We start from the raw sequence: 10970 nt of genomic DNA on the forward strand, positions 1-10970 counted from the left end.
GCGGTTCAACTATGTGGTCTCCTATTTGCCTGGGCTGATGCATTATCGCGGCAATACTCTGAGTTGTCCAGGGAGGACTCAGAGCCAACCTCGGTCATACCTCCGGATCAGATCCTGGCTGCCATTCGCACCAGTCTGACTTCTCCCCTTGGGGAGCAGATTTTGGCGGCTCAAACTGACGCTCCTCCCGAGAGACCGGAGGGTAGATGTTTTGTACCCGAGGGGTTGCGCACCCGTCTGCTGCGTACCTACCATAACTCCAAAACTGCCGGGCATCCGGGGAGGAACCAGTTGTCTTGGGTCGTCTCTCGTTTATTCTGGTGGCCAACTCTCCGTGCCGACATTGCCTCTTATGTAGCGGCATGTTCGATCTGTGCCCAGAATAAATCTCCACGGCATCTTCCAATGGGTCTTCTGCAAACCATTCCCAATGGGGAGCATCCTTGGTCACACCTGGGCATAGACTTTATTGTAGAGCTCCCGGTGTCTCGGGGTCATACAGTCATTCTCATGGTCGTCGATCGCTTTTCCAAAATGTGCCATTGCATTCCAATCAAGAAATTACCAACAGCGCAAGAACTGGCCACGGTTTTTCTAGGGAGATTTTTTGCCTGCATGGGTTGCCCAAGGTGATTGTCTCCGACCGCGGGAGTCAGTTCGTGTCCAGGTTCTAGCACGCCTTCTGCTCCCAGTTGGGCATTAGGCTCTCCTTCTCTTCAGCCTACCACCCGCAGTCCAATGGGGCTGCGGAGCGTTCCAACCAGGCCTTGGAATAATTCCTTTGTTGTTATATCTCGGACCATCAGGACGACTGGGCCGATCTCCTGCCTTGGGCAGAGTTTTGCCAGGAACTCGGCTGTCAACTCCTCCTCCGGGATGTCTCCCTTCATGACCAACTATGGGTTCCAACCTGCGGTATTACCTGAGAGGTTCTCACCACAGGACATTCCGGCTGTGGAGAACCACCTTGCTGCCCTGCGTTCTTCATGGGGGCAGATCCAGAGGTCCTTGAGGGACTCAGCACAGCGCCAGAAGTTCCAGGATGATCGCAGACGGCTGCCCGCTCCTTCATACCAGGTCGGCGATCGGGTGTGGTTATCTACTCGCATCCTCAATCTGCGGGTGCCCGCACCTAAACAAGCCGCCCGTTTTGGCCCTTTTCGCATTCTCCGCAAGGTGAATCCGGTGGCCTATGCTCTTGCTCTTCCTCCTGGGATGCGGATCTCCAATGTCTTCCATGTATCCCTGTTGAAGCCTCTGGTCTGCAATCGCTTCACTGCCTCTCTGCCTCGGCCCCATCCCACCTGTGTTGATGGTCATGAGGAGTATGAGCCGGATCCTGGACTCTCGATTGGTGCGCGGTCAGGTGCAGTTCCTGGTTCATTGGCACGGTTATGGTCCCGAGGAGCGTTCCTGGGTTCCTTCCGCGGATGTCCATGCCCCTGCCCTCTTCTGCGCTTTTCATGCCCGTTTTCCTCTGAAGCCTTTTGTTGAGCCGCTGAGGGGGAGGGGCCCTTGAGGAGGAGGTACTGTCAAGGTCCTACCTTTGCCAGAAACTGTGCGGCTTCATGTACTGGCATCCATCTTGGGTTTCTGCAGAGCATGGTGGGAGTCTTTTATGGCTTCAGGTCTCTGAGGTCCATCCCCCAGAGGGGTGTGGCTGAGTACATATAAGCCTGTGATCCGCACATTCTCTTTGCACTTGTGTCTTTGTGTTGCTACAGCTCTGTGTATACTCTCGTGACTCTTCTGGTATCTGACTCGGCTTGTAACTAGACCCTTCTCTGTGTTTTCCTTTGATCTGACCTTCCGTTGCTGAACCCGGCCCGTGACCTGTGATTCTTGTCTACTGTTCTGTACCGGTTTGTCCCATTGTTGTCGACCCGGCCTGCCTGACTACGCTATTGTCATTTCCTACCAGCTACATGCCATTGGCAGCGGCCATTACCACAGCCGGGGTGTCTCGGGGGCCGTGACCTGGTTCCTGGCTGCGTCAAGTCCATCCCCACCATCAGGGGCCCTGGTGAAGGGCAGCCTGGGACTTAGACTCTGCGCCCTGAGGGACTTCAGTCTGTTGGTGGTGGTTGTCGTCAGTCAGTGCGTTGCCCTGCCACTAGGCCTACCTGTCCATTCCACAGCCCTGCCCTGACACCCCCCCCTTACAGGTAGCTAAAGATCAGTAGTGTCAGTGGGAACTTATCTGATAGGCAACAATTGCTCATTGCTCAACCTTTGAAGGAATCTTGTGGTTCCATGGAACCCTGGTTGAGAAACCCTGGTCTATACTGTATGAAAAAATGGGTTTTCATTGCTGTCCATGTCCTTGTAGGAGTGATTACCTTTCTCTTTATTTCCCAATCATCATTCTCACAAAGGCAGGAAATAAAGGGAAATTCCCCCAACTAGGACTTGGAAAGAATTAAAACCTGACAGAAGGGGACACCTACGGTACATGTGATGGAGCATGGCAGACATGTGACTCCGTTTCTCTGCTACATTCCAGCCATAAAACCTGGCAGAGACACTTTATAGCGTGTTACAGACAGAGCTTCCAGCAGATCATTGTATGGTGAAAGTGGTTCTAAAGGGAGAAGGTTTCTTACTTTAAGGCAGTTTATACATGAAGGTAAAAAACTTTCTGTATGCAGCCCCCCAGCCCCCTCCTTATTATTTATTATTATTATACAGTATTTATAAAGCGCCGATAGTTCGCTCAGCGCTGTACATTACAAAGGGGGACAGAACATGTGACAGAACAATACCAATACAATGCAAAACATGAGGGGATTGAGGGCCCTGCTCTTTCGAGCTTACAATCTAGGAGGGAGGGTATGGTGGCACAGGAGGAGATAGCTGTGGGGGATGGAGTGGTAGGAAGAGTGGAGGAGGTCGGTAAGTTAGCAGGGGGTGGGGTAGGCTTCCCTGAAGAGATGGGTTTTCAGGGTGTGCCTAAAGGAGAGGAGAGTAGGTGATAATCTGATGGGTTGGGGCAGGGAGTTCCAGAGGATGGGTGACACCCTGGAGAAGTCCTGGAGGCGGGCATGGGAGCAGGAGACCAGGGAACTAGAGAGAAGGAGGTCTTGTGAGGAGCGGAGTGTGCGTGCTGGGCGGTACTTGGATATTAGGTCAGTGATGTAGTTCGGGACAGTATGGTGGACAGCTTTGTACATCAGCGTTAGGATTTTGAATTTGATCCATTGCGCAATCGGAAGCCAGTGGAGGGATTGGCAGAGGGGGGTGGCGGAAACGGAGCGGTTGGAGAAGTGAATGAGTCTGGCAGCTGTATTCAGGATCGACTGAAGTGGGGATAGCCAGCGGCGAGGCAGGCCAGTGAGGAGGGAGTTGCAGTAGTCGAGTCCTCATATGATGAGGGAGTGGATGAGCTGTTTAGTGGTTTCAGGAGTTAGGAACGTGCGGATTTTGGCGATGTTGCGGAGGTGGAGTCTGCACGAGTGTGTTAAAGATTGGACTTGGGGCTGGAAGGATAGGTTGGAGTCCAGAATGACACCAAGTACTCTGGCCTGCGGGGCGGGTTTGATGGTGGCATTGTTGGATGTGATGGAAAAGTCAATGGTGGTGGTGTCCGGGCTGGGGGGAAGACAAGAAACTCTGTTTTGGAGAGGTTTAGTTTGAGGAAGTGGAGCGACATCCAGTCTGATATGTCGCTCAGTAGGTGTGTGATTCGGGCGGAGACCGAGGGGGTGAGGTGGGGGGTTGAGAGATAGATTTGTGTGTCGTCGGCATAGAGGTGGTAGTTGAAGCCATGAGAGTGTATGAGTTGGCCAAGGGAGGAGGTGTAGATGGAGAAGAGAAGGGGCCCGAGGACAGAGCCTTGAGGGACCCCAACAGAAAGGGGGAGTGAGGTGGAGGTGGTAGCATTATAGGTAACGCTGAAAGAGCGTTGTGACAGGTAGGATGAGAGCCAGGAGAGGGCGGAGTCTCTGAAGCCGAGGGAGTGTAGTTTTTTGAGGAGGAGGGGGTGGTCGACTGTGTCAAAGGCCACAGAGAGGTCAAGGAGTAGGAGCACTGAATAGTGGCCATTAGCTTTGGCGGTTAGCAGGTCGTTGGAGAGTTTGAGTAAGGCAGTTTCGGTGGAGTGTAGGGGACAGAAGCCGGACTGTAGGGGATCGAGGAGGTTGTTGTCGTTGAGGTGAGAGCATAGGCGGGTGTAGACTAGGCACTCAAGGAGTTTAGACGTAAATGGGAGCAGGGAGATGGGTCTGAGGTTGTTTGAGTCATTGGGGTCCAGGGAGGGCTTTTTAAGTATGGGGGTGATGTGTGCATGTTTCAGAGGGGAGGGGAAAGTGCCGGAGGAGAGGGAGAGATTGAAGATGTGGGTGAGGGAGCATAGGATGGAGGGGGGGAGGTCGTAGGAGTTGTGAGGGGATAGGGTCGAGGGGGCAGGTGGTGAGGCGGGCATCAGAGAGGATCTTGGAGACTTCCTCGATGGTAGTAAGGTCAAAGGTGTGGCTTCAGTATGAGGAATGTAGGGTGGGGTGGAAGAGAAGGTCAGAGCAGTGGTGGGGCCGTGGGAGAGGGGTGATGAGGGGGTAGCTGGGTGAGGGGGAATGGGGCTGGAGGGAGTATGAGCAGCGATGAAGTCCCTGCGGGTTATGTCGAGGGGGAGGGGGGATGAGGGGGTAGCTGTGTGAGAGGGGATGGGTTGAGAGGGCGTGTGAGTTGCGGGGATGTCCTTGCGAATTGCGTCAATCTTGTTTTTGAAGTGATTGGCAATCTTAAGGGCAGTGAGTGAGGTGCTGGGTGGAGGGGGGGGTGGAGAGAGTTGAAGGTGGAGAAGAGTCGGCGAGGATTGGAGGAGAGGGCCTTGATGAGGGTCAGGAAGTAGGCTTGTTTAGCAGTGTGGAGGGAGGAGGTGTATTATATAAAAGGTACACAGTGTGGGACTCAGGCATGTAAGATATGTTTCCCAGGGTGTTTGCTTGCTGTCTGTCCAGCATGCAGTAGAGTTTCTTGCTGTTGTTGTGTCTTCCTGCTGCTGAAGTTCTCCTGCTTTAGTTCAACTGCTGTGTTTAACGGCTTCTTCTATGCACTTGTTCAAAGCCACACTCAATCATAAGCAGCACCCCCATCAGAGACTTGCCCCCATCAGTGATACTTACCATTGTCAATCACAGGCCATGAGATGTCTATTGACACACAGAGCTAGCTTGGGAGCAGGCCCACACAAGTGCCCCCATAGCAAGCGATGGCAGACAAGGGGTAGGAAGAAGGGGTGGCTGCCCTGGGCACAGACGCTGCCCTGCTGGAACAAGGGTCTTGACGAAACAACGTACCTCTGTGTGGTGGTTAAACAAGTGCCTGCATAGGGTACATCATTTTATTAAGGGGATGAGGAGAGAGGAGAGAGAAATTAGACATGGCTCAGGCAGAATTGTTTCACTGGTAACAAATCTCACACTATCTACAGTAAATGGTTTATTGAAAGGCCACAGGTCTATGTGCTATGACAGCTTTTGAAAACTAGTGTGTTACCTGGGCTCTGGGGGAACCATTTTTGCATCTTATACCCAGAAAGTTAATTCTCCCAATAGGCTATCACAAGCTTTTAGCATCAGAGGAGTTTAATACCATTGTGGAACAAGAGGACGGGTCCAAGTGGAAAGCTAGAATGTCTTAAAACAGTCCCTGGTGGAAGCAAAACATTTTCTCTAAATGGTAACTGGTACCAACTAAACTGGGGAAATATTTCCTAACTCCTCCCTCAATTGCAAATGACAGTGTGACTAAAAGGGGATGTGTGAAATGTATGGAGATGTACAGAAAGTAATTTTACTGGCGCTGCAGGACTCCCTTTCATCCATGAGATGGCAGCAGCAGGAGGTGTGCTTTTTAGCTTGTGATTGTCTTTGGGCTGCGGCATTCTGGGAGATGTAGTTTGGAGGGGGATTAGAATCATTGACTACAGTATCCATTGATGCCTGGGATCAGGAGACGTTTTAAGAATAGAAAAGCCCATGAAAGAGTAAGGCAGTTGTGGAGAACACCAATCAGTGACTGAAAAAAGACTATGCTGTGTCTCGCTGGGAGTGGTAAGAGCTGCTGATCTGCAGTATGCTGACCGCTGATGTTCCCTGACCCAGCAAGATCGAGTAAGCTAGGCTTTGTTGCACCATCAGCTGTTCCGGTACCCTTTCTGGATCTCCAGTCTGTGAACCAGGCTGCTGCTATTCAGACCCACTTAAGGAATCACAAAGGTGAACTGCCAGAGTGTTGTCATCTTTCCTGCCACAAGTAAGAGTCAGCAAATAAAGGAGGGCCCCTCCAACACTTCAGCCAACCGATACAGGAGGATTCCAGACAGAGAGAGTGGTGAGTGGGTCACAGACCTACAGCTAGTCTGAGCCTTTGATGGTGTCCATGTGTAAGAAGTTGACATGTCCTAGTCCCAATGTCTTCAAGGGCCCCAACCTAGCCGGTAGAAGATTCACTTTAAGGACTATAGTTAGACAACTTTATCCTGAAGGCAGACTTGTGTTTAACTTTAAATTCTTCTCCTCAGGACTAACCCTAGTCCCCTTGTCTGAGAGCTCTCAAGTGGCATAGCCTGATCTCTGTTATTACTTTTGTGGTCACTTGGGGCAAATCATCTCATATAGAGAGCTATTGTAAGGGATTTCCGGCAAGAAGGATCACGATCGCGCATGCACGAAAGAGGTCCTGCAGAAGAATTGCCGGTTGTGCGCAGACACGCAGGAATGAGCGATTGCGCACATGCACGCACACACGCACGGCGAAGATTGGCGCCAGACGGACTATTTAAGGTGCGCCTCTGCCCAGATTCAGTGCTGACTGGTCTTCAGCTCCCCTGTGTCCTGCTTGTTCCTGTGCGTTTCCTTTGGTGCTGACCCGGCTTGTTCCTGACCCAACTCTGAGTACTCTCCTGCCCCCCGGTTTCTGACTTCGGCTCTGATCCTGACTTTGGCTTTTCCTCCTGATTCTGTACAGCGCTGCCCGACTGTTATGACCCTGGCTATCCTACGACTCCGCTCCAGTCCTGTGTCCTGGCTACATACCTGGCTCTGCTGTGCATCTGGCAACCCACTGTACCTGCCTGATCTATCACCACAGTACCCAAATCAGAGGATATCCTGCCTATCAAGGTCATCATCTGCAAGAGCCACAAGTAAACCTCTGGCGCTCTTGTCCCCCTGGACCCTAGACGCCCTCTGTTCCAACTTTAGCGGGGTCAGGGCTAATGATACAAGTGAGGCCGACCTCGTCAATTCAGTCTCCCATCAGGTACGTGACAGTACCAGTCAGCCAATGATGGAGTCTGAAAGGGAGGCCTCACAACTGGGGGACATTCACCAAGCTGTGACTTCTTTGTTCAACGTGATACACAACCTACAAAGAAATTTTAAGCACCTGGAGAGTAAACTGCGAACCGACTCTAATGTCCTCCCAGACACAGTAACCTCTGGCACAAGTACTCAAACAGCAACCAGTATGTTCCTTGAAACCTCTGTCCTACCGGAACCCCAGGTACCTATGCCTGAGTTCTTTACAGGAGATCGCCAGAAGTTCAGGACTTTTCGTAGCTCATGTGAATTATATTGTTCCCTACTTCCCAGGACTTTCTCCCCACCAAATCCAGTCAGGTCCATAAATATTGTGACATCAACACAATTCTAACATTTTTGGCTCTATTAGATTTTGCTTTCCTTTGAATGACTTCATGAATATTTGGTTGTAGTCGCACTGTTTCTGAGAACTGCTGTACATCTGTGTTGCATGGAGTCACCCAACTTCTGGCCCCTGTGATCAGGTATTCCAGCCCAGGATGATTGGACCACATTACACAGTTCTTCTCTATTTCTTGGTTTTGCCTCAGAAACAGCATTTTTGATGTCACCCCACAAGTTTTCTATTGGATTAAGATCCGGGGATTGGGCTGGCCACTCCATAACGTCCATCTTGTTGGTCTGGAGCAAAGATGTTGCACGTTTACTGGTGTGTTTGGGGTCGTTGTCTTGTTGGAACACCCATTTCAAGGGCATTTCCTCTTCAGCATAAGCCAGCATGACCTCTTCAAGTATTCTGATGTATTCAAACTGATCCATGATCCCTGGTATGCGATAAATAGGCCCAACACCGTAGTATGAGAAACATCCCCATATCATGATGCTTGCACCACCATGCTTCACGGTCTTCACAGTGTACTGTGGCTTGAATTCAGTGTTTGGGGGTCGTCTGACAAACTGTCTCCGCCCACTAGACCCAAAAAGAACAATCTTACTTTCATCAGCCCACAAAATGTTGCGCCATTTCTCTTTAGGCCAGTCAATGTGCTCTTTGGCAGATCGTAACCTCTTCAGCACACGTCTTTTTCCCAACAGTGGGACTTTGCGGGGACTTCTTGCAGATAGCTTGGCTTCACATCGGTGTCTTCTAATTGTAACAGTCCTCACAGGGAACGTCACACCTTCTTTCATCTTCCTGGAGCTGATTGTTGGCTGAGTCCGCGCCATTTTGGCTATTCTTCTATCCATTCCAATGGTAGTTTTTCGCTTTCTTCCACATCTTTCAGATTTTGGTTGCCATTTGAAATCATTTTAGCTGAGTAGCCGATCATTTTCTGCTCTTCTTTATATGTTTTCCCCTCCAATCAACTTTTAATCAAGCTACGCTGTTCTTCTGAACAATGTCTGGAACGACCCATTTTCCTCAGAATTTCAGAGAGAAATGCACTGTAACCAGCATGTGCAACATTTGCTGCCTTCCTTCCTTAAATAAGGGCAATAATTGCCACCTGTTTATCAAAGAATGAATGACCTCACTAATAGAACTCCACACGGCTATTATTTTGAACACGCCCCTTTCAATGAGTGATTCAATGACACAGAATCAGCAGCATGCATGTCATGACTGTTGGGTCTGTTGGATTTCTATTACTCTACTACACCTGCTAGGAAATTATTTGCCATGTAGAAATATTTCTACCAAAAACAGTGACTGATCAGGTTAGTGATGTCTGACTGCTAATATTTTGAACACAACTGTGTGTGTATATATATATATATATATATATATATATACACCTCACTCTTCTGTCCTGTCCATGCTGGGACTTCTAGTCCTCACTGTCCCTAATACAGTCACCCCCCATTGGCCCCTCACCCTTCTGTTGCAGGCAATCTGGCCCCCTGCCGAGGGAGTATCCTGCTTCCCTGGCCGAGCACCAGAAAGTCAGGCCCTCCTGCTGTGGTTATCCACATGCAGGCTCCCTCCCTGTCCCTTTGTGCATGTCTTCCCATGCTCCGTCCGGAGACACAGGGGGTGGGGTCTGTTGCCATGGTAACCCAATGCTAAGTCTCGGGTTACCACGGCAATGCACCCGGCTCTGTACTTAAGAGCAGGGCGCCGGTCCGGTGTGTTCTCCTGCCTGCTGTTAGTGAGAGAGGTCTGAGCTCCATGCCAGCCTCCTCATTACTCCAATCCCTCTCATCTGACTGGCTCCCTTGCTTGCCAGTCTGCTGCTGGATCCCTCCCCTGTGTGTGGTTAACTCTCTGCTGCCTGGAGCTCCTCACTGTGGATGAATCTTTTGTTGCCCATAAGCTTGACAGACTTAACCCTTCACTGCCTGGAGCTGCCTGTGTGGACTGTAACCCTCCGTGTCCTGCTCCCTGCATCCAGTAAGTGGACTAACTCCATGCTGCCCAATCCTCCCCAGGAACCCCAATTCTCACAAAAACTCCACCCCACTGTCCTACTGAACCCTGTGGACTATCGGCCCCCTGTTGTTCCATATTGCCTTCCAGAGAACTTGACTGTGTTGCTGTGTCTGGTGTTGATCTGTGGACTAATGGATCTATTGTATGTTTCCCCAAAACCTCCCCAATAAACACCCGCACGCCGGGTTCCATGCAATCTGTCTCTGGGTGCTCTCTCTCTCTGCGCTTCTGGTACTTGACAACTGGTTGGCAGCAGTGGGACGAGAGCACTTAAGATGGCAGATGAGAGTCGGTATACGATGGAAGCGGAGGCCCCGGAATATCGACACTGGACGGCAACCAGCTCACAAGAAAAGGCCAGAACTTTGGGCCTCAACTACAAGGGACTTAACAAAGATCAGCTGGTCCAGATGCTGGAGGAAGCCAGCCAACGGCGACGGGAAGAGTCGGGCACAGACAGCGTCCAAACAGTCTCAAGGGAAGATGGACCAGAGCTTCAAAGCACAAGCGGCAAGAGCCCTTGGGTCATCTGGTACGAGGAAGAGATGGCCATTCTATTAGAGGATGCCACCACAGAAAGGAAGCTGGCAACCATTGAAAAGGCTCAAAAGAGACAAATAGAGTGGGAAGCTGCAAAGAACCAAGCAGCTGCCCCTATACCTGTCCATATGGCACAGGAGGCCCAGAGACTATCCAGGAAGGACTTTAAGCCCTTCCAAGAGCACACCGGAGATGTGGATGGGTTCTTCCAGGACTTTGAATACCAATGTGAACTACTGGAGGTCCCACCCACAGATTGGACTCGCCATGTGGTAGGGCTGCCTGATGGAGGGGCTGCTGAGGAATACCGAATAATGGAACCCCTCAAGAAACGTAACTATGAGGAGATAAAGAGGGTTGTACTGGACTACTACACGGTCTCATCGGAGTCACATCGGGCCCAGTTCCGGACTACCCCCCACCTCCCAGAGGCCTCCTTTAAAATGTTTGCACACAAGTTGTCGGTAGCCTGTCACCGGTGGCTGAAAGGGGAGAAGGCAACATCCCCTGAGCAGATCATCCAGGTCATCCTGAAGGAACAGTTCCTTTTTAAGTCTCCCCCCGAGCTCTGACGGTGGGTGCGTGAGCGGAAACCTGCCACCCTCGAAGAAGCTTCAGCCTTAGCGGATGAGGCTTTCCTCATTAACCCACAATGGAAGAAGCCTGCTGCCGAGGCATCCCAAGCGGCCAGAATGCCCAATCCTGCATCGGTGCCCTACACGCCTCCCCATCATCAG

This window comes from Staurois parvus, unplaced genomic scaffold (genome assembly GCF_062004578.1).
Source record: "Staurois parvus isolate SC_StPar_1 unplaced genomic scaffold, SC_StPar_1.0 ptg000143l, whole genome shotgun sequence".
Classification (NCBI taxonomy): Eukaryota; Metazoa; Chordata; class Amphibia; order Anura; family Ranidae; genus Staurois; species Staurois parvus.